The sequence below is a fragment of the Eriocheir sinensis genome, unplaced genomic scaffold, assembly GCF_024679095.1.
Source record: "Eriocheir sinensis breed Jianghai 21 unplaced genomic scaffold, ASM2467909v1 Scaffold287, whole genome shotgun sequence".
Taxonomy (NCBI): Eukaryota; Metazoa; Arthropoda; class Malacostraca; order Decapoda; family Varunidae; genus Eriocheir; species Eriocheir sinensis.
In genome coordinates, this window is record NW_026111595.1 from 277,501 (window position 1) to 302,740 (window position 25,240).

Here is a 25,240-nt window from a genome sequence, read left to right on the forward strand (position 1 = left end):
TGTGTGGTGACTGACTGCAGGCGGTAAAAGTAGTCTGGAGCTGAGTTGTTTTAGTGTGTGGTGTGGGCATGGCAGCGCGGGGGCTGGGTGGTTGCTGGACGGGTACAGGTGAAGGTCGTATGGGCATGGCATCGCGGGGGCTGGGTGGTTGCTGGACGGGTACAGGTGAAGGTCGTATGGGCATGGCATCGCGGGGGCTGGGTGGTTGCTGGACGGCTACAGGTGAAGGTCGTATGGGCATGGCATCGCTGGGGCTGGGTGGTTGCTGGACGGGTACAGGTGAAGGTCGTATGGGCATGGCATCGCAGGGGCTGGGTGGTTGCTGGACGGCTACAGGTGAAGGTCGTATGGGCATGGCATCGCTGGGGCTGGGTGGTTGCTGGACGGGTACAGGTGAAGGTCGTATGGGCATGGCATCAGGGTGGTTGCTGGACGGCTACAGGTGAAGGTCGTATGGGCATGGCATCGCGGGGGCTGGGGTGTTGCTAGACGGGTACAGGTGAAGGTCGTATGGGCATGGCATCGCGGGGGCTGGGTGGTTGCTGGACGGCTACAGGGAAGGTCGTATGGGCATGGCATCGCGGGGGCTGGGTGGTTGCTGGACGGGTACAGGTGAAGGTCGTATGGGCATGGCATCAGGGTGGTTGCTGGTCGGTGACAGGTGAAGGTCGTATGGGCATGGCATCAGGGTGGTTGCTGGTCGGTGACAGGTGAAGGTGGTACAGTGTGTACGACATTTGGGGCAGGTGTTGATTCAGACTCCTCAAGAATCATATCAATTAGCTGATCTTTTCGCACCCATACTTTGGATACTCCCATCTCTCTGCCTTGGTTTTGTAAGTCTGATTTACGAATCCTTACAAGGCTTTCTCTGGTTAATGTGTGAGGTGTGCATTCTCTGTTTAGAGGCTCGTCACTCGTTGTCGTTACTGTTGTCATGGCAACGGCTTGGGTGGCTACTGCGCATGCGCAGAGAGAGAGAGAGAGAGAGAGAGAGAGAGAGAGAGAGAGAGAGAGAGAGAGAGAGAGAGAGAGAGAGAGAGAGAGAGAGAGAGAGAGTCCTATAAATCGCATATTTCAGACTCTGGTGGAGACGCCGCAAAATATAGTGTTGAGGAGGGAGAGGAGGAGGAAGAGGAGGAGGAGGAGGAGGAGGAGGGATGAAGGGAGGGGAAAGGGAGGAAAGAAGAAATGAAGGAAGAAAGAAAGAAATGAAGGAAACAGTAAGAAATAAAAGAAAGAAGATAACAAGAAAAGGAAGGAAAGAAAGAAAGGTTAGAAGGATGGACGGAAGAAAATGAAAAAATTTGGGATAAAAGAAGGAAAGAAATTAAGGAAAAAAGAAAGGGAGCATGGAAGAGAAGGAAGGAGAGTGAGGAAAAAATTATAATAAAGAGGGGAGGAAGTGAGGGAGGGAGGGAGGGAGATTTGATGAAAGAGAAGGAGGAGGAGGACGAGGTGGAGGAGGAGGAGGGGGAGGAGGAGGAAAGAGAGTAAAGTAGGAAGACGGGGTGAGAAAAGAAAGGGAAGATGAGAAAAAAGAAGAAAGGAAAGAGGAAGAAGAGGAAAAGGAGGAAGAAGGAAGTGAAAGGAAAGGAAGAAAGTTGAAATAAATGAAAAAATGGAATATATAACAGGGAAAGAAGAATAAAAAGAAGAAGAAGAAGAAGAAGAAGAAGGGGAGGATGAGAACAAGAAGAAAAGATAATGATGTTGAAAGAGAAAAATGGATAAAAATGAAGAAATAATGAAAAAAACAAAGCGAGGAGGAGGAGGAGGAGGAGGAGGAGGAGGAATACATAGGAAGAACAGACACCAGAAGACCTATCGGTCTATGACGAGGGTGTCTGTTTACTACCGCTACTACTAGTAATCTACGTGTGGTAGGACAGGACAGAATAGATGAAGGCTCCTCCCCACCCACCTCTCCCTCCGGCAACGTGCCGGCAGGAGATAGTTAGAAGAGAACACCATGTACCTTTAAGGAAGAAAGGGCCATGGAAATTTTACAGTAAAGAGAGAAATAAGAGGAAATTACTACCCTTAACTTTCACTACTGGTAACCTAAGCTATGGGAGAAAATGACTTAATTACATAAGAACATAGAAATACAGGGAGGCTGGAAGAGACCGAGTGGCCTACACAGGGCAGCCCCAGAATCCCCCCTAATACTCACGATGGGTGAGGTGTAGTTTCAGGGGCACAGGTGGAGGCTTGATCCTCGTTGTACCGGCGGTACTAGGCACGGCACCAGTAACCTGTCACCTTACTGCACCCACACCTCACTCCACCTGTCATGCGGACATTAACTGTTGCTTTACTCTATTGTTGACTTTCGCTACTGGCAATCTAGGTTGTGGGGGAGAATTATATGAATATAGGTTGAGGTCTTGCTGCAATCTGTCTGAAAACATGCGAAAAAGGGTCAGTATAATCTTATATCCCTGAAGTACTTATCCAAAGAAGACTTAAAGCTATTGATACTCTGTGCGCTAACTACTGACGGTGGGAGTCCATTCCAGGGATCGACGACTCTGTTATTGAAAAAACTTCTGCGCACCAATGTGTTACATCGATTTCCCTTTAACTTCATACCGTTGCTGCGTGTTCTTGTGTTGGTGTCTCTCTGAAATAGACTATCCGGGTTAATGTTGTCGAATCCATTAAGGATTTTGAACACTTCAATTAAGTCCCCTCTTATCCTTCGCTTTTTTAGGGAAAACATATCTAAACGCTTTAAACGCTCGTCATATGACAAGTTTCGGAGCGCTGGAATTTGTTTGGTTGCTCGTCGCTGTATCTTTTCTAGCAAAACTTGATCTTTGATATAGTTCGGTGACCAGAACTGAACGGCGTATTCTAGGTGTAGTCTTACAAATGCTAAATATAATCTCTTCATAAGTTCGGGTGATTTATAATCAAAGTTTCTTGAGATTAATCCTAACATCATATTGGGTTTTTTACTCGATGCAGAACATTGATCACTCATTTTAAGAGTGTTACTGATAATGACACCAAGATCTTTTTCTTGTTTTACTTCGCTGAGGTCATATCCTTGAATCTGATATTTAAAGTTAGGATTTTTTTCACATATGTGCATTACTTTACATTTATCTACGTTAAAACTCATTTGCCATTTTTTCGCTCCAGTCGGCAAGTCTTATAAGTCTGATTGAATATTCTCGCAACTTTGACTGTTCATTACTGTACCTCCTAATTTGGTGTCGTCGGCGAATTTGGCTACTTTTGACAGGATATCAGTTTCTAGGTCGTTCACGTAAATTATGAATAGTGTTGGCCCCAGGACCGAACCTTGGGGTACGCCACTGGTGACGGGTTGCCAATCCGATGCTTCACCATTAAGAACTACACGCTTTTCTCTGTCGGTGAGCCAGTCATGAATCCACGCACATAGATGGTCGTTAATACCGTGGGAACGCAGTTTATAAATAAGCCTAACGTGAGAAACTTTATCAAATGCTTTCTGAAAATCTAAGTAAATTACGTCATATGGGCTTCGGGCGTCCCAACATGTATACACATCGTTGAAAAAGGTTAATAAGTTGGTAAGGCAAGACCGATTACTACGAAATCCATGCTGACTATCAGTTATCAAATCATTTGTTTCAAGGAAAGTGATCATTTTATCCCTGATTATTTTTTCGAATAGTTTAATTAGGACAGACATAAGGCTGATGGGACGATAATTACTGGCTTGTTTTTTATCTCCTTTTTTAAAGATCGTGGTAATATTGGCCTTTTTCCACTCGAGAGGCACACTGGCCTGTGCTAATGACTTGTTGAATATTAATGTTATGGGTAATTCTAGCTGTTGACTACATTCTCTCAACACGCGAGAAGATAAATTCTCGGGGCCCGGAAATTTATTTGGATCTATTTTCTGCAGGTACTAAAGCACTTCGCTGATATCAATTTCGGTCAATACAAGCTTATGTTCTTCAGGGCCTTGAAAAATTTTCTTCGGGGCTGGAATCGTTGTCATGTTTTCTTTTGTAAATACGCTACTAAAGGTTGAACTTAGGACCGACGCCATGCCTTTATCATCACTAATCGTATTGCCACTTACTAGTAGTGGGCCGATATTATTTTTAACAGTTTTTTTGTTTCTTATGTAACTGAAAAATAACCTGGGATTTTTCTTAGCATCGAGTGATATTTTCATCTCATAATCGCGTTTCTGTTTTCTGATTTTCCTTTCGCACTCTTTCTTAACATTGATGTAATTAGTATGATCCTGTGAATTATGTGAGAGTTTATATTTTTTATACATTTTACTTTTTTCGACGATGATTTTTTGTAGGTAATTATTCATCCAGAACGGTTTTTGATTATCAGTCCTTCGTGGCTTGAGTGGAATTAATTTATTTACACTCGCTGAGATTTGTGAAGTAAAACGATTATACATTTCTTGAACGCTGACATTGTTGAGCAAATGATTCCAATTTATTGAAGCCAGTTTTCTTTTTAGGTCCATAAAATTTGCTTTACTATAATTAGGTATTAAGAGTGAGTTTGCTCGTGCTTTTGTTTCAATATTCAAAGTACATCTTATTATGTTGTGGTCGCTGCTTGCAAATGGCTCGCCTACCTCACAGGCAGTTATGAAATGACTATCGGTCGCGAAGATTAAATCAAGAATATTATTTCCGCGTGTCGGCATGGTAACAGTTTGATTAAGAAATGAATTTTGTGCAAAGTTAATTAATCTCTCGCCCTCTCTGTCGCCAGAAAGTGCATTCCAGTTAACGGAGGGGTTATTAAAGTCACCGCATATTATTGCATTTTTATTTCTGATAACTCTATTTATCTCTGCGTAGAGATTTCCATCGATGTCTTTATTTGATTTAGGAGGTCGGTCAATTACGCCCAGAACATACTTTTCATTGTTGATCGTTGCTTGTACATACAATGAATCTTAAGCCTCTGTTTCGGCTATGTTTAGCTGAATGACTTTTAAATTATTTTATTGCATACATTATTACACCTCCTCCTCTTTTGTGGAAATGACACTTACCAAACGCATTGTAACCACTTATAGCTACTTCACCTAAGTGATGTTTATCGCGCATATTCAGCCATGTTTCCGTGATCAAAATGAAGTCGGGTTTTTCAGTAATTGCATTTATCATCAAGTGGCTACGCTTCTGAATGATGCTACGGGCATTTACATAAAAGATGTTTAATTTATTCGTCGAGTGTGCGCCATCTATCAACTGTCGGTTCACTGGAATAGCGCGTCAGACCTGACTGTCCTCAATTACCCCTACCTCACCAACCACCTGCGTGGCTGTTGATCTCACTGCTACCTCAGTACCCCTCACCTGTGGGTCTGGTGACCTGACATCCTGCGCAGTACTGTACACCTGCGGCCTGACCTCACTATCAGGGTGTGGTTTCCTCCCGGCTAAGCCGGAAGCTACCTCACCACGTTGCTGCACCTGTCTTAGCTCTTTCGAAATTTCCTCATCTAACACTGCCTAGCCTCGTCTTGCCCACACAATTTAGATGAAGGCCATCGTTTGCAAACAGGCTTCTGTCATGAATAAAATGATCCCATACGTCCACAAACATGACTCCCTTACTACTACACAAATCCCTGACACGTTCGTTAATCCCCAGCATTCTACTGAGAATGAGGGAGTTAACATCATGGCGGGGGAGCAAACCACACACTACAGAACGTCTCCTGCTTTCTTTTAGTTTTCCGACAAATTTCCTGTATTTGTCTACAATTTCCTCTGATCTACCTTTCGCTACATTGTTTGTTCCTACCACGTAAACAAACATTGTCTCCTCTGAGGTAGTAGCTACTAAGTCGTCAATCTTCTCAACTACGTCCTCAATTCTGGTTCCTGGGAAAACAACTTGGCGACGCCTCGCTCCCTTCCTACAAAACTCACGGTCCTGCTCTGCTGTCTAACTAAGCTGTCCCCGACAAGAACGATGCTAGGATCATTCTCAACTTGGTCTCCTAACACCTGAAACCTGTTTCTCGTCACGACCCAACTGTAACTAACATCTACTGCTACAGCCTTTCCCCTTTTCTAACAGGCTGGAAGGAATCTAATGTATCTACCTTCTTCTCTACCTCTAAGGAGGAGGAAGGAATGATATAGAATAGGGAGGAGGAGGAGGAAGGAATGATATAGAATAGGGAGGAGGAGGAGGAAGGAATGATATAGAATAGGGAGGAGGAGGAGGAAGGAATGATATAGAATAGGGAGGAGGAGGAGGAGGAGGAAGGAATGATATAGAATAGGGAGGAGGAGGAGGAAGGAATGATATAGAATAGGGAGGAGGAGGAGGAAGGGATGATATAGAATAGGGAGGAGGAGGAGGAAGGAATGATATAGAATAGGGAGGAGGAGGAGGAAGGAATGATATAGAATAGGGAGGAGGAGGAGGAAGGAATGATATAGGAGGAGGAGGAGTGCTCCCACCCCCCACCCCTCACCCCTCAAAAAAATACACATCACCTGGCAAGTGTGTGTGTGTGTGTGTGTGTGTGTGTGTGTGTGTGTGTGTGTGTATTTTAGTGACGTCTCCACCAATATTTATTTCGTTGGCATCACAGGGTGTGATGGCAGCTGCCCCGACCTTTCCGCAGGCTGCTGTGACGTGCACCTCTTAGGAAGGAAAATGTCTGCGTGTGTGCGTGTGTCTGTGTGTGCGTGCGCGTGCGTGTACGTGCCTGCGCGTACGTGCGTGCATGTGTGCGTGTGTAGGCGTATGCGGGCTTCCGCTAAGGGTGTGGGCTACGGTCCGGGGGCCCACACATCGCTGCTGCGTTGCCGCGTGCCACTGCGATGCTGACGCGCTGCCTCAGCCATGCCGTCTCACGGGGCTCCCCACTGCGCTGGCTGATGCGCCTGCCGATGTCCTGCAGCAGGTCTCCAAAGCCAGGTCCCAGCACGCCGCTCGTCTCCACGGCGAGAGGCACTAAGTCATATCGCTGGGCGAGGGCCGCGTAGCGGCGACGATTGCGCTCTTCGGCAGCGCGTGCAGCGGCTCCGGCGGCGGAAGCACAGCTGATGGTGTGGGTGATGGAGAATGTGTTGATGCAGGTGGCGTCCCACATCAACGTCTTGCCTTGCCTAAAGGGGAAGAATGTAATTCCGTCCGGTCGGCGACCGTCACCTTGGTCCAGGCCTCGCGTGTGTGTATGTGTGTGTGTGTGTGTGTGTGTGTGTGTGTGTGTGTGTGTGTGTGTGTGTCCTTTATAGTCTTTAAGTTATTTTTTATACTTTGTCTTCATTGAACTTTCCTATGTTACTGTCATAGTTTTCACCCGTTTTACCAATTTGATTATCTATTGTGAATTTTATCGTGTGAAGTAAGTCTTTCTTCCTACCTATCCTTACCTCTGTTTCTGTGATGAGTATTGTACATCTTTCAGTGCACACCGAGTGAACCAAACAGACGAGTCCCTCTTCCCTTCCCTTCCCCGCTGCGGCTCTACCGACCCCGAGGCGTGACACAGCGAGCCAGCGAGCACCGGGCCGCCGCCTCTCACCACCACCGCGGGACACTCACTCCCCGCTGCCTCCCTGAATCTTTCCCTCCACCTGGACGCTACCAACTTCCTGCAGGTGAGTGAAGCTTGTCAGAACTGTATTTGTCTTCCGCCACGCCAGACAGTGCCCAAGGTTACACGTATCCGCAGTGTTTCATCCACTCACTGCCAGCCCTTGAACAGCCTGGCCACACACTGTAGCTTTGGGTGTTGTGCCAGGTCCGCCGTCTCACTGCAGGGGACGCCTTGCTGGAATCTGAAGTACCTTGTGTCCACAAAACGCACTGCCGTATTGCTTGGCAGTCGCAAATCACTCGTTCACGATATTAAATTCTTAAAGTATGGTCTTGGGGGATGTAATGAGGGATTTAGTTTCGTTTATTGCATTTTGGCAGCAAGGAACAAGTTAGGTCAGGTTAGATAGGTTGGGTTAAATTATAATCAATCAATCAATCAATGGGGGCAAACGTCGGGGGCGCGTCGCCTCGACCACCCTACGACGCCAAGTCTGGGGGTCCCTCCGGGCGAGTCTCCATGCAGGCTCCCTTCCCAACCCGAGTACCTCCCGGCAGGATCTATCGACTTGCTCAAGCCACTAACTCCATGGGCGTACCCTTGGCCTCCTTCACTCAGGATTGTCTCTTACAGAAACAACCCGATGAGCAGGATCAGCTTCCGGAAAACGTGCCACGTGCCCGTATAGCCGGAGTTGGCGTTGGTGGACTATGCAAGTAATATATGTCGAATCAGTCTCACGGAGTAGTCGCCAGTTTGACACAAAGTCATTCCAGCGATATCCCATGATTCTGCGTAGACACTTTTACCAAAGGCATCAATCCGCCTCTCCAAGTCTCCATTTAGTGTCCATGTCTCACAACCATAGAGTAAGACAGGGAGCACAAGGTACTTGAATATCCGATCTTTGTCCCTCTGCACAGGTATCGACAACGCCATATACTCGTGTTGAGCAAGTCCATAACACCGTGGGCCAGACCAATCCGCCGTAAGACTTCCTGGCCAGATTCACCGTTGTTCTGAAATATGCTACCAAGATACGTGAAACTTTCCGAGATCTCAACGTCCTCGACACACGCATGAACAAACTGTACTGTGTCATCCAGCAAACCTCCAAACACCTGTACCTTAGTCTTGACCTAAGAGGCCTGAAGTTCCATGGGCTTCGCCTCCTCGTCCAGTGCCTCGAGAGCCATCACCAAAACCTCCAGCGACTCCGCTAGCCTAGGATTACTGCATCATTAGCAAAAACAAGGTCACTGACCCTGGTATTGCCAGTGGATGCTCCGCAATGACTCTGGTCCACAGCTCTGCCCAGTAACCAGTCCATAGAAGTGTTGAAAAGCGATGGGGCAAGGACACAGCCCTGCCTCATTCCCGCATTCATGGGAAAGAAGCTGAACAACCCCCCCCCCCCCCCCCCCACACACACACACACACACACTTCACAGCACCCTCTGTCCCACAATACAGGCCAGTCAGCAAACCAATAGTCCTCGCAGGAATCACACGGGGTCGCAGAATATTCCAGAGTGCCTCACGATGCACTGAATCAAACCCCCTCTTGAGATCGACATAGGCTGCAAGCATTCCCTGTCGAAACTCACGTCGGCGCTCCACCAGTACCCAGACTGTTCAGGTCTCTGCAGCTTCAGCAGGTGGCTGCGAATTCGCATCAGCAATAGGTGGGCAAGCACCTTGCCTGGCACACTGAGCAGTGTAATACCACGGCAGTTGTTGCAGTCCTGGCGGTCCCCTTTCTCTTTCCAGATAGGGACGACCAACCCCCACTTCCAGTGAGGAGGAATGGTACCGGACTGCCATACGGCAGTCAAGACCGCGTGCAACCCGTGGATCATGGCCTCACCTCCAGCTTTGAGCAGCTCCGCGCTGATGTTACAGGCGCCCGGTGCCTTCCCACCCCTCAACTTGGCCACAGCCTCTCTGACCTCGCCCAGAGAGAGTGGGGTTTCGTCAATGGATGGGTCAGCATCCGCCACCTGTAACCCAGCAACTGGAAGCTGCCCAAGTGGAGGGTCCACCATGTACAGCTGCCCAAAGTACTCAGCCCAACGAGCCCTCTGCCCATCCATGTCCGAAACGAGGCAGCTGTTAGCTGTTCGGATAGCGCTCACCTGAGAGGAAGACTTGGAGCGGAGCTTCTTCAGGGCTCGGTAGGCAGGTCGGAGGTCATTCGCATTTAAATGGCCCTCGACCTCCTCGGCGAGACACCTGAAATACCTCTCCTTGTCTTTCCTCAGGAGAGCTCTAGTCCTACGTGACAGAGCCCTGTATTGGTCCTGGTTCCCAGCACGTCTGGCAGCGTCTCCACCGAGTCAAAGCCACTCCTATATCTCGGGTGCTCTCCAATGCACTCCCTAGCAGCTTGCAGAGTTTCACGTTTGAAGGTATTCCACAGTTCTACAGGGTCCTCCAGGGTGCCGAGCACTTCAAACCGATTTGAGACTATCACTGCATACTCATGAGCACATGCCAGGTCCTTCAGCCTCTCGAGATGGAACACAGTATTGTTGCATCTCAAGATTCTTCTTGACCTGACATGAAGCTTGAGTGTTGCAACAACAAGCCTATGGTCAGTTGCAAAGAACTCAGCACTCCGGTAAACCCTGCAGTTCTGAAGGATCCTCCAACGAGGGGGGAGGCGGTGGCTGAGTCGACAGCGTGACGGCGTCGCGTTCAGGACGACGCGAGTTCAATCCCCGCCCGGTGCCACTAAGCTTGGATTTTTCAGCCGCCGCCGAGTGGCTTAAAACTACCCACATGCTGTCCAGAAGACCACCTATCAACCCGGACTCTAGATTCTAGGATAAAAGATGAGCTCCGGGAGGGCAGCATGAGCCAATGCAAGATGGCGCCACTATAAACTCTGGCCTGCGCCACAACGAGCTGGGCCATACCATCAGGCCCCTCCAAAAACAAGCCTACCGGAGCCACAGGCGAATATGTAAAAAAAAAAAAAAAAAAAAAAGTACTTACGAGAATGTGGTCGATCTCCTTAGCTACCCTTCCGGCGTCGCTATACCAAGTCCAGCGGTGCAGCTCTGGTCTCTGGTACCAAGAACCCGCAATTCTCACCCTTCTGGATTTTGCAAAATCCAGGAGGAGAGAGCTGTTGGTGTTCCTGGTACCAGATCCATGGGGACCAACACATAGCTCGTAACCAACCCTGGAAAACTTATAATTGAGGGGAGGATTTGATGTTAATTCAGTTTGGTTGAGTTAAATTATAATGGAAAACTTCTAATTAAGGGGGCGACTTGTTGGTGCTACAAAACTGTACGGGGGTCTGGACGCGTTATGTGGCGTGACAGGGAGAAGACGGCTAAAAAGTGAACAAAAAATCGTTATGATGGGATCACACATCCGCGATTTCTCTCTGCGACGGTTGGCGATTTTGAAAATTTCCGAAATCGGCATATACGCTCGACATCGCAGCGACGTCCCTGCGATTAATCGCAATAGTCGCGCGATAAAGTTCGCACGACTTGCGGGTGCCGGCCCGTCGCGCGAACATTTTGAAATGTTCAAAAAGTTCGCAGAAAGTCTGCAATATTGGCCAAATCGCACGATTATTCGCACAATTAAGCGAGAGACCATCGCAGTATGTGCTCGCATACCCTCGCCAAACGCAAGGGGTCGCGGTGTATGCGCACGTATTTGCGAGCGACTTTGTACATCGTGCGTATGGCAGCTACGCTGCTTCGGAAAGCGAGATGGCAGCGAGCGAGCGGGAGGGTGTGAAAAACCGTTGGCGAGCGACCACTCGCTCGCACTCACACTGTCCCAGCACACGCCGCTACCCTGCCCGCCTGCAAAATAATAGCCTAGTTTTCATAAATTTATAATAATGGCATATTATTCCTAACTGCTAAATAATAACAATGTTCATGAATGGAAAATAATAGAATAGTATTCTTAACTGCTAAATAATAGCCTAGAATTCATGAATACAAAATAATAGAATAGTATTCTTAAATGCAAAATAATAGCCTGGTTTAACAAAATGTAAAATTATAAGCTAGTGTACACAGTAAAATTATTAGCTAGAGTACACAGTAAAATTATAATGTATATCTCTTGACTACTTCATTAGCTTATTAGTAAGTTATTACAGATTGTAAAACTCTTTCCAATTACAGTCTGTTACAGAAGTTGTAGATACGGTATAACATGCAGAAAACCTTACACCATACGAATAAAATCCAATATTCCTGAAAACAACTTACTTTGTTCCCAGGAGATCACGACCCCCAGGTTGAGAACTGCTGAATTAGAAGCAAGAAACAATAAAGCAATATCAGCGACAGCAAGGGAGGGTAGCACGGGCTACTACTTACTTGAAGCACTGGGTAGTCGTTACTAACCGACTATCAAATTTGAGTCGACACAAGCAACTGGCGTTGCCAGATGGGGATTATTTTGCCATATTGAAAACCTACAAGGTTGATCAGCCGAAATAATAACCCTAGCGTTAGAGCGTCGGGATATGCAGGGTGCCAAGATTAATTTCTGGTTAGTGTGTGTGTGTGTGTGTGTGTATATATATATATATATATATATATATATATATATATATATATATATATATATATATATATATATATATATATATATATATATATATATATATATATATATATATATATATATATATATATATATATATATATATATATATATATATATATATATATATATATATATATATATATATATATATATATATATATATATATATATATATATATATATATATATATATATATATATATATATATATGTGGTGTGTTGGGGCTGGATGGATGGTAGAGAGAGCGCGATAGTGTTACCCGCCTACATGGGTCGTACAGCGACGCGCCCTCGACGTTTTCTCGACCATGTGTGCGACGTCGAGCGGCTAGTCGCCAGGCCCTACGTTCATCGCGAACCGTCGCAACGGGTTTTATTTTCAAAATTGGGCTCGTCTGCGTACAGTCGCACGCATTCACGCACGATTCACCTGGACGTCCATCGCCTGTCGCCCTCGTATGCGTATAGGCGAGCGACCCTCCCTCGACATGTTGCTGTGAGTTGAAACAGAGGCAAACTCGCAGAGACAATGGCGATGCTCCCACGATTTCGTGCATTTTCAAAATCGCCAACCGTCGCAGAGCGAAATCGCAGATGTGTGATCCCAGCATTACTCACCTTTAACGGCCCGCAAACCTTACCACAACTTACGTCTTCTAGAAGGTCGTACCAAGACTCCTCATACTGATTTTGCATTCATCTTTTAGGAAAACTCGCCGTGTTTTAGGATCGTATATTTTTCCAAACGATAACTGAAAACTTCATCTCATTTCTTCCTCTCGTGTCCCTCACATTCTACACTCACTCGTCCGCAGCCTGGCTCAGCGAGCGAGACATTCAGGTCAAGCGAGTTCCTATTCCAAAGTTTTGTACCATTTTGGGGAGATGGGAGATAATGAAACTTACTGAATGGAAAATACAATGAAACTTAGAAGACAATGTAAAGTAATAATAATGATGCAAGGATGCTAAGATGAGGATGACAGTTCTTAGGCCAAAATGAGAAAGGGAACGTTAAAGTACTGGCTAAGGAAGGTGACCTGAGTGAACAAGGAAACAAAATCATTCTTGTGCAAAGTGAAGAAATGTAGTCGTTCGCCAACACAGACAAACACGTGATCAAGTGCAAACACTGTATTACCGACAGCTTAACAGTGTGACCATCTATTACTGCTTCTGCTAATGCTACTGGCGCCGGTAGGCTTTCTTGGTGGGTCCTGGTGGTCGGCCCCAGCCTGTTATGGCGCAGGCACGTGTTTATAGTGGCACCATCCTGCTTGGCTTATGCTGCCCCCCCGGAGTTCATCTTTGAGCCTCTCTTTAAAGAGAGAACCTAGAGTCCGGGTTGAGTGTTGGTCTCCGGGACAGCATGTGGGTAGTCTTAGGCCACTCGGCGGTGACTGAAAAATCACAGCTGTGGCGCCGGCACGCTAACCACTCAGCCACTGAGGATTGAGGGGGAGAGAAAGTAAGGAAATACGGTGAAAAGGATGAGAGGATAAGGGGAGAGAGGAGGGAGGACAGCAGGAAGAGCAAGAGGCGGTGGAGCGGGAAGAGTAGGAGATGGGTAAAAAAAAAAGTGTTTGGCGAAAGAAAGTGTAGGATGAGGAGGAAGAGGAGGAGGGAAGGAGGCGTGGGAGGAGGAGGAGGAAGAGGAAGAGGAGGAGGAAGAAGACTCATTCCTCCGTTGTCATGGTTTAAATTAGAGAGAGAGAGAGAGAGAGAGAGAGAGAGAGAGAGAGAGAGAGAGAGAGAGAGAGAGAGATTAGTAACATTCCTCGTTCATATATTATTCACAAACACACAAACAGAAGCATTCTGACAATACGATATTCTTCCCTTTCTCCCCATTCTTCGTAAACTCCCTTCCTATTACTAACTCTCTTCTACATTATAAAATTCCTCCTCAACGGGTTTTTCCGATACCCTACGCCCCTGTCCACCCAGCAGTGAATGGGTACCAGGTATTAATCGGGGGTTGTGTCCCGTCTCCTGGGGTCTGTTCCCTTCTCCCATAATTCCTTCATCTTCTGTCTCTCTCCGGCATATGACCACAAATGTTGCGCTGACTAAACGAAACTCTCTCTAACTTTCCTTCTCAACGTTGCTTCCTTCTCACTATTTTCATGCCAGTAGTTCCTTTACTTGCCAATTGCCATGACTTTTCCCCAAGCCTTTTCCTATGCTGTCCAACTTCCTAATGCAGTAACCAGCATCTTCATTTTTTCATCCTTTTCGCTGGTGGTACACTCTGGAGTAGCCTTTCTTCGTCTGTCTTTCGTCGTATTGTGTCGTTATTTTCATGCTAACTGTCCTATACAACTTGTTAACTACCAAGACTTTCTCCCCAAGCCCATCTCTATGCTGTCCAACTTTCTCATGCAAGAGTTAGCCCACATTCTTTCATCCTTTTCGCAGGTAAACTCGGGACTAACCTTACATCGAATGTCTTCCGTCTTATGTCGTTATTTTCATGTTAACTGCCCTATAAAACATGTTAAGTATACCAAGACTTTCTCCCCAAGACCATTCCTATGCTGTCCAACTTCCTAATGCAAGAGTTCACCAGCATCTTCAATCTTTCATCCTTTTCATTTGCTTCGTCTGTCTTTCATCTTGTGTGGTTATTTTCTTGCTAACTCTGTTTTTGAATTACGGAGCTACATGCCTCCAACTAATTCACGGCCTCACTGCTAAGACTTTCTACCCAAGCCCTTCCCCGTAACAATACCACCACCACCACCACCACCACCACTCGTTTTTGCCTTCTCCCCACCTTCATCACCACCTGTATTCACCAACTCCATTCGAAGCCCTCCCCACCACCATACCTCCCCCCCACACACCACCACCTTCTTCCCCCCCCCCCCCCCTCCCCTCCACCACCACTATCCTCATCAACACCTTTATTCACCTGCAATCATGTGGGCCTTCTTACCTTTCCCCAACGACCACCACCACACCAGTTCTCACCTCCTATCCACCATTACCACCCTTATGCTCCACCCCCTTCATAACCCCTTATTACCCCCTCACCACCTACCCCCTCAACCCCTTTAGTAATAACCCTTAGCCGTCCCACTCCACCACCTTCCCTTTCCTCAGTTCCCGCATTACCTTCTCATTTGTTTCTCTCATTCCTGCTCCTGTTTTTACATTTCCCTTCATTTATGATATTCATTTCCCCTCATCTGCTACCATTTCTATTGATTTCCGGCTCCTTCCTGCTCCTGTTTTTCCATTTACCTTTATTTCGATTCATATCTCCTCATCTGCGGTCATTCCTATTCATTTCCGTCTCTCTCCTACTCCTTGCTTCCCATGTTCCCTTCCTGTCCCTTCGGCGCTCCCTTCGTCCTCGCCGCGGCCATCAGCTTCCCCTCATTTGGTGATTATTGGTCATTTTCGTCAATATAAGCAGGTTAGGGAGGGTGTGGGCGGCAGTGAGAGAGAGAGAGAGAGAGAGAGAGAGAGAGAGAGAGAGAGAGAGAGAGAGAGAGAGAGCTGAGAGACAGTAAAGTTTAATAAAATTAGTATAGAGGGAGATATAAAAAAATAGGAAAGTTCTGTAGGAAAGATGGAAGGGAAAGAAAGAAGAGGAGGAGGAAGGGAGGAAAGGTAGGTAGAAGCGAACGAGAGAGAAAGGGAAGGAAGAAGGGAAGAGAGAGAGAGGAATAATAAAACAAGTGGAAAGTAGAAGAGGAGAGGGAGTGGAGGAAAGGAGGAAAGGAGAGAAAATATATGGAGAGGAGGAGGAGGAGGAGGAGGAGAAGATAGCAATAATGAGAGAGAGAGAGAGAGAGAGAGAGAGAGAGAGAGAGAGAGAGAGAGAGAGAGAATCAAAAGTGAGAAAGGAGAAAGGAAGGAAGAGAGAAAAACAAAAAGAAGGAAAGAAAAAAATAGAGAAGAATGGAGGAAAGAAGGAGGGAAGGAAGGATGGAAGGAAGGAAGGAAGGAAGGGAGTGAGGGAGGTTGGGAGTGTGAGATCAAAGACACATTCACTCACTCACTCACTCACTCACTTGCTAATGACTCCAGTGACTTTTTGACTGATTTCCGGTGTGACTGAATTCATGTGACTCAGTTTATTTGATTTTCTGAGTGTAATAAGTCACAAAAAATGACCACAGAAACATAGGAGTCCCCAAGAAGCCAGTGGTAGTAGTAGTCGTAGTCTTGCTCGTAGTCGTACTGGTAGTATACATTAATAAACCTAACCTTCCTTCCTTCCTTCCTTCCTTCCTATATCCCTTCCGTCCTTCCTTCCTTCCCTCCTTCCTTCCTATATCCCTTCCGTCCTTCCTTCCTTCCCTCCTTCCTTCCTATATCCCTTCCGTCCTTCCTTCCTTCCTTCCTTCCTTTCTTCCTTGCGGGTGAAGTGTTTTCACTTCAGGGAACTAGACGTCCCTGCCCTGTATAGCCTCAGGTCACCCTTGGACAAGGTGTAATACCTGATCTGTCTCCCGTGTCAGGGTCACGGTGAAGCCTCTGGGCAGCAGCAGTGGTGGATTGTACTGCAGGCAGAGGATCCCTTTATGGGACAATGGCTGGAGTTCCAGGGTCCTAGTCAGCTAGACCGTGCCCTAATTATTTAGGTCTGCGGTGTAAAGGAGTGTGGCGACCTCTACACTGAAAAGCCTCCCTGGGAACCAGTTGTCAGTATGAGCTCTCCGTCCCTCCCCTCTATCGACAGTACTCCCATCCCTCTTCTGCATAACAGCTGGCTCTTGTTTTCTCCTGAAAGATATGTCTTCCGTGGGCCATTCGAGGTTGTACCTCCCGGCCTCTAGGTGGAGTTTCTGAGGGTTTTTCTTATACTCAAGGAATATTTCAGCTTTTTGATCTCTCAGGAAGGGCGTCTGATACTCTCTAGAGTTGGTGGAGAACACCTGGTGACAGGTGCCACTGGCCAGGCCTCGAAAGGGTCGCAGAGTTGGGTTAGACGTTTCGGAAAGTGGGAACGAATTGCTGGTTCCTCTCCTCCCTTGCCAGCTCTGCTCTGAGTGACTATGCCGGCCCCGTTGGATGGGACAAAACTTCGAGGACAATAGCTGAAAAGCGCCGGGTTGTGAACGTCTCTCTTGTGACCGAGGCTCAGGACAAGCGATTGGTCTTTGAGGCGTTTTCAAGACCCTGTGGGAGCGAACTCCCAGTGTTGGAGGCATCTAACACAGCAGTATCTAATTTCCATGCACAATTTTTATCCAATTCAATGTATGGTCACACTTTCAGTTATATCGAAATCGCTTTTAATATTTGCCCAACCTGTTAACTCGCTTAAATTTTTTACCATGCCTTCGAACCTTAAGTGTGACGTCTGTCCCGGACGATTTGCAGCTCAGTACTTCCAGCTGAGTAGAACTTGCCGCCTCTGCGTTCAAAGATTACAACTTCAGAAGGCTGTGACTGAATGGAAAGTCAAACATAATGATCTTGAAAAGAAATTCGAAGCCCTTCAGGAATTTGTTGCAAATAATGTGCCAGTGACTCCACCATCGATGGTGGAGAGGCCCTCCACCGAGACTGTGCCCTCTCCAGACGAATCTCCTACTGCACGGGAGGACGTGTTACCTGCCTCACAGGTCGACTCCCAGCCTGCCTCACAGGCTAACCCCCAGCCTGCCTCACAGGCTAACCCCCAGCCTGCCTCACAGGCTAACCCCCAGCCTGCCTCACAGGACAACCGCCAGTCTGCCTCACAGGCTGACCCCCAGCCTGCCTCACAGGCTAACCCCCAGCCTGCTTCACAGGCTAACTCCCAGCCTGCCTCACAGGACAACTTCCAGCCTGCCCCACTTAACGCTTCTCTTCCTCCATCACAGGATGTCGGGTTCCAACCTGTAAGGAATGGAGCCAAACTGAAGCAGGCAACCAAGGATTTACTGACCCCCACTACCTTCAATAGGTTCCAGGTGCTGGCAGACACCATGGAGGATGAGTTTGAGACTCGCCTAGTTGGGGACTCCATGGTGCGTGGACAGCTAGTTGAGTTCTGTGGTCGTTCATCAAACGGCCGCTGAAAACGTTACTGATATCCAGGTGCCAGACTAGACGACATCACTGCAGCGTGCGATGATGTCACGAGAAATGCCGACCGAAACACTCTTTGTCATTCAGGCGGGGACAAATGACGTAAAGACAACCCGTTCTGAGGAACTGCTTGAGAAATACCGCCACATGATCAAGCAGTATGAACGTAAAACGGATGCCAGTAACATCATAATCTCAGGAACCCTCCCGAGGGTCAGTGCCGAATCTAACTTTTACAGTAAGGCCTTCAACACAAACAACAGACTTCAGTCCCTTTGCTCACAAGAAAACGTCCAGTTCGCTAACTTGTGGAACAGTTTTTACTACGATTCAGACTTGTTCCTTGCTGATGGCATCCACTTAAACCACTGTTGGAGCAGCCCGTTTCGAGAGGCTGCTCTTTGACCAAGTGGCTCTTCGAAAGCCAAAAAACGCGAAGGCGAGAACACCAGCAGCTCCACCATAAGGGTGCACTCAACCCGCGAAACCCCCGACTCGAATCACATTAAAGCTTGCTATATAAACGCTCGTAGCCTACGTAACAAATTTGAAGACTTAGAATTCCTCGCAGCGACAAATCATTATCACATCATCGGAGTCACAGAATCTTGGATAGACACTTCAAATAGAGATTTCATTGCGGAATATAGATTACCGGGTTATACCATCTTTAGTCATGAAAGAGAGAGCAGATGGGGTGGAGGCGTTATCTTTTATATCCACAACTCTCTTCATCCAGTATCCGTGAAAACAGATATTATAACCAATGTAGACACGGTCTTCATTGAAATTAAAAATAAATCTCGTAAAATAGTAATTGGACTTATCTACAGACCGCCAGGGCAGACTCTTGATATCGACCACGCATTTAGTGAATTATTATTAGAAACAAGTAGCAGTTGCGAGGCAGTAGTTGTTGGGGACTTTAACTTGCCAGTGAAAAGATGGGGTGAACCGTTGAACTGTCATACAGGGCTCGGCCTGTACACAAATTTACTAGAAAATGATTTACATCAACACGTTCAAGAACCGACTCGGGAAAATAATATACTTGACCTTATCTTTTCAACGACAGCTGATCTAGTTAACGAAGTAAATGTTGGTCCAATTTTTAGTTCTAGCGATCAATTCAGCATCAATATGAAAGAAAGTAAAGTAACTCCTAGTAAAGAAAAGGTGCCTGATTATCAGAGAGCGAATTTCCTAAGACTCCGATCAATTCTAAACAATTCTGACTGGATTGAAATCTCGGCGGAAACAGATATTGATAAATCTTGGGGGGCCTTCACCACAATATTGAACAATGCCATAAGCATATCCGTACCCTATCGTAACAGACGTTCAGCTTTTAAGAAGAAACCCAAATGGTGGAATAACGAAATTCAAAATAGCCTATCTCTTAAAAAACCCGTATACATTAGATAAATATCAACTCAGAGTGAGGCTGACAAACTAGAGTTGGACAGAATTCCCCGCGAAACCAAGAAATTAATAAAACGAAGCAAGAAAAATCTTGAAGAATATATAGCGGAAACGAGTAAATCTAATCCTAAAGAATTTTTTAGCTATGTAAATAATAAAAAGTCACTCACTTGTGGTATCGGACCGCTTGCTAATGATAATGGTAACCACACGAACAATGAAAATGAAATGGCTACAATCCTAAATAACTTTTCCGCATCTGTATTTACCGACACAGATTGTTTATCACCTCAACCGCCGGAGGTTAGAAGAACCGAAAGATGTTAAGTGGCGTGCTCATCGTAGAAAGTGACATTTTACGCACAATTGAAAAGATTAAAGTAAGCAAAGCTCCTGGTCCAGACAAAATTACCCCTAGGATCATAAAAGAAATCAAACATCAAATTTGTAAACCGCTCTCCATCATATTCAATAAATCTTTAACAGCTGGAAAAGTTCCGTCGGATTGGAAACTAGCAAATGTCACACCAATTTTCAAAAAGGGGGACAAGTCTCATCCAGGAAACTATCGACCAATTAGCCTGACATCGATTGTTTGTAAGTTAATGGAGACTATCATTCGCGACAATTTGGTGAAATTCTTCGAAGAAAATAATATAATAAATAATTCGCAACATGGCTTCCGTAGTAAACGTTCGTGTTTAACTAACTTACTTGATTTTTCTCATTATATTTTTGAGGTATTCGATGAAAGCAGATCAGTGGATATCCTATATCTGGATTTTCAAAAGGCATTTGATAAGGTCCCCCACCAACGATTGCTCAGCAAACTATTGGCGCACGGTATCTTGGGTAACATTCACAATTGGCTTGTGGACTGGCTCTCTGAGCGGAAACAGAGAGTAGTTCTAAACGGTGTTACATCTAACTGGCTCGACGTCAGAAGCGGCGTACCTCAAGGATCAGCGTTTGGCCCCATGCTCTTCTTAATTTATGTTAATGATATCAATGATGGGTTCACTTGCAAAGTATCAAAACTTGCTGATGACACAAAAATTGCTAGTAAAGTAACTGCGACACTCGACGAAGAAGCTTTACAATCAGATCTAGATCGACTTGCACGTTGGGCCAATCAATGATAAATGAAATTTAACGCTGACAAATGTAAAGTGTTTCACATCGGAAAAAAATAACAATCGCGTTCGTTACGTAATGAATGGCCAACAATTTTCTGCAGTAAGTAAAGAAAAGGATTTTGGAGTCACTATATCAAGCGATTTAAAGCCCGGTCAGCATTGTTCAGAGGTTGTTAAAACAAAACAAATTGGTTGGCTTCATCGGACGGGTCTTTAATAATAAATCGGTAAAAGTAATATTAAAACTGTATAATTCGTTGGTTTGACCCCATTTAGAGTACTGTGTACAGTTTTGGTCCCCTTATTACAGAAAAGACAGAAAAGTTGGAACGGGTTCAACGAAGAGTAACAAAGATGATTCCTAGGTTGAGAAATTTATCATATGAACAAAGGCTTAAAGAAGTAAATTTATTCAGCCTATCAAAACGAAGAATGCGAGGCGATCTAATAGAAGTGTTTAAAATGTTTAAAGGATTCAGTGATATTAATGCGGAAGATTACTTTACAATTAATCGATCAAATTGAACAAGAAGAAATCACAATTTGAAGATAAGTCTGGCACCAGTCTTTGCTTTCTAAACTGCCCTCTTTCGGATTCTGTCCCTCTCTCTGTTCCTTTATCTCCAGTTTCCTTTCCGGCCGTTCTATCTCTGCGGTGGTAGACGGTCACTGCTCTTCCCCTAAACCTATCAACAGTGGCGTTCCACAGGGCTCTGTCCTATCACCCCGGCCCCGTTGCACACGACTTTGTACTCATGCTCATCCCTATACTGTCCAAACCCCTTATGCAAGAGTTAACCAGCATCTTCACTCTTTCATCCCTCACGCTGGTAAACTCTGGAACAATCTTCCTTCATCTGTATTTCCTCCTGCCTACGACTTGAACTCTTTCAAGAGGAGGGTATCAGTGTTGGTGGTAGCGAGTGTTCTAAGTGCTAATCGGTTCACGGATAAAGTCATATCCGCCAGGGTTACTTTATTGGACAAAAATTACAAAGGTCATTAGGACAAGGACAGCACATAGAATAGGTGTTTGTTTGTGTAAGCGTTTGTGAGAATGTTGTGAAGTGTGGGTGACATAGGTGTTGATGTGTATGTGTGGAACTATGTGTATAATTTGACAATAGAAGGACGAAGACAGACAGTGGAAGATAAACGAGGACAAGGAAAGTTAAACATTGAAGACGCGACAAGACAGACTGGCAGACACATAGTGACGATGGACATATTACATGTTGAGTCCACTCTGCAGCGCCCATTTTCTTAAGTGTCACTGAGGGAAGTCAGGACACCTCTCCTCCCGAATTTGACCTTGCTTTTGGCCACCTCTTCTGATTCTTTTATAAGAGCAGCGATTAGCGGGCTTTTTTTTTATTATTGTTTTTGTTGTGCCCTTGAGCTGCCTCCTTTGTAAAAAAAAAAAAAAAAAAAAAAGTGGTAAAGATTCTCGTCGCACGAAGCAAAACACTTCTTCTTCAATCGAGTTGTTAATGTTTGGTACTCTCTACCCTGTGATGTCGTTGATAGTACAACAGTTACGGCCTTCAAGAATAGATTAGACAAGTATTTTGAATCCAACCAGCAACTAAGATATTACTCATTGTCGTAATAACGTCAAGTTCTTTCGAATACCGGTGTCCTTGTCCGCTTTTATCGCCCGGTTAGTGGGAGCAGTAATGGTAGTTCTTTCCTCTTTCCTACATAATTTCCATGCAATTTTTCCATGCTGCATGGTTCTTTTTCCTTTCCTGCCAGCTTTGGCTGGAGGGATGGGGGGTGGGGAGGAGCCTTCGCCTTTGCTGTCCTTCATCTTCCACCTTTGATTACATAATTCGTGTAGCTTGTCACAAACAGCCTCGTAAGGACCAGCAGGTCTGCTGTTGTTTGTTCTTTCTTTGTGTTACTCTGTGTTTCTTCCTTCCTATATCCCTTCCTTCCTTCCTTCCTTTATCCCTTCCTGCCTTCCTTCCTTCCTTCCTATATCCCTTCCTTCCTTCATTCATTCATTCATTCATTCATTCATTCATTCATCCATTCATTCATTCATTTCCTATTTCCCTTTTGTCTTTCTTTTCTTCATTCTTTTCTTATTCTTTATTCTCTTTTTCTTTTTTCTTCTCTTTCTTCTTTTTCTTTCTTCTTTTTCTTTCTTATTTTTTCTTTCCTCCCTTTTAATCTCACTATTTTTTCCTCTTGATTCTTAAAGGTGTCTATCGTATTGGCACTCACCACATGACTGCCAAGACTGTTCCACGCCACCACCACTCTATTAGTGAACCCATTCTGACCTCTGTTATGTCTGAATATACTCAATGTGAACCCATTACTGTGGGTCCTGCACTCTGTTCTGATAAACCTCTACCGTCACCCTTATTAGAGCCCTACATCCATTTACATACGAGCTCATTACTATATACGAATCCATCTCCACTCTTGTTCTGATAAACCTCGCTACCATCACCCTTATTAGAGCCCTTCGTTCATTTACAAACTTAAACTCATTACTACGTGTCCTTCCCTCCCCTTGTTGAATCCCTTCCTCCATTTATAAGCTTGCGTCATCTAGCCCCTCGCCCTCCTGACCAAGGTGATCGGTGGCGGCTGACGCTTAACGAACTGACCCTCAGGCTGATCGGCTAATTGACTTACCGACTCACCGTACTTAATTATCCGCCTTCCCTGACTGCTAAGTGACTGGCATGGCGTTGTTGTACCAAGAGATTAAGGATCATATTCTTAGACATTTCGGCTCCCAAGCTCACATATTTGACAAGGGTTCCATAGTGTTTTGTGCATTTCCGGGTGTAGTTTTATGACCCTAGTGGTAGTTTGACGGAAAGCAACACTTATTAAAACCCAGTCGATCTTTCTCTTGGCCGTTGAAAATAGCTGATCTGAGGGGCGGAAGTGTCAAGGGATACTAACCTAAAGTACGCGTTTTTGGATACACGCCATGTTAAAAAGTTAATTCATTTGTTATTTTACGCATTTTGTTCACATTAATGCTAACGGTGTATTGCCTCGTTTGAATTACGCGATTTTGGAGGAACGTGATGTAAAAAGGTTAATTTATTTGTTATTTTATTAGTTTTATTCACATTAACGCGAACCAAACCTTTGCCTAACTGTAATTTACTGGTTTAAGTTATGCGATTTTCAAGGAACTTGATGTAAGAAAGAGCTAACCTAACCTAACCTAACAATTCCTCAAACAGTTGCTATGGGTCTTCACTCAGAAATTTTATATATGCCTCCTTACTAATGATACCTCCTATATAACAAAATGAGGTCATTCTTTGTTGCTTTGTACAATAAGTTTCTGGCTACTATGCGTTTGAAGATGCCAATGCGATTTTTAAAGAACCTGATGCAAGAAATAGCTAACCTAAGCTAACCTAACCTAACAAAACCTCAAACAGTTGCTATAGGTCTTGACTCAGAAAATTCATGTATGCCTCCTTACTAATGAGACTTCCTATATAACAAAGTGAGGTCATTCTTTGTTGATTTGTACCATAAGTCTCTGTCTACCATGTGTTTGAAGATGCCGTAACCTTAACATAACCAAACAAAACCCCGAACAGTTACCACACGCCTTTACTCCAGAATATCATTTGGCTGTGAAAAGATAATGTTAAAAAGAAATTGAGTAGATAGCGGACGCCTGGGAAAATAAACTGGCCGAGAATTTTATTTTATGCCCGAAAACTGATAAACGAAAAAAATTTAAATATATATGATAACTTTGCCTCTTACCTCTTACGATACGGGGAAGGGCAAGTTGAAATATTGCTATAAATTATGACATGAAATATAAGTGTATGCATGAATACCAGGCGCTGGGAAAATAAACTGGCGGGGAATTTTATATTTTATTTAGTTAGTTTTTGCCCGGGAACTAGTTATAAAAAGTAGAAAAACAATAACTTTCCCTCGAACACAATAAATGTGATGCATAGTAAATAACAGGCGACGGGAGGATAGAGTGACGGGGGAGGGGGTTTTTTCATGTCCGGAAACAGATGAAAAAAAAAGCAAAAGAATAAAATCACAACGACCTCCTAAACATCGTCACGAAAACAAAAAATGGAAGTTGAAATGTTAGTACAAGTTTGACCTTCGAACAAGACAACCGCCTCGGAAAATAGATTGATAGAGGGAATGTTCTTTTATGCCCGGAAACTGATGAAAGAAAGTAGAGAAGTAATATTACCTTGGAACACAACGGCTCAAAGAGTGATGCAGAGCGGATAACAAGCGATGGAAAATAAACGGACGAGGGATTTTTTTTTTTTTTTTTTTTGTGTGTGTGTGTGTGTGTGTGTGTGTGTGTGTGTGTGTGTGTGTGTGCCCGGGAACTAATTATAAAAAAAAGTTGGAAAATAATAACTTTCCCTCGAACACAATGGCCCAAAAAGTGATGCACAGCGAATAACAGGTGACGGAAAAATAGAGCGACGAGGATTTTTTTTTTTTTTTTCATGCCTGGAAACTGACGAAAAAAAAATGAAAA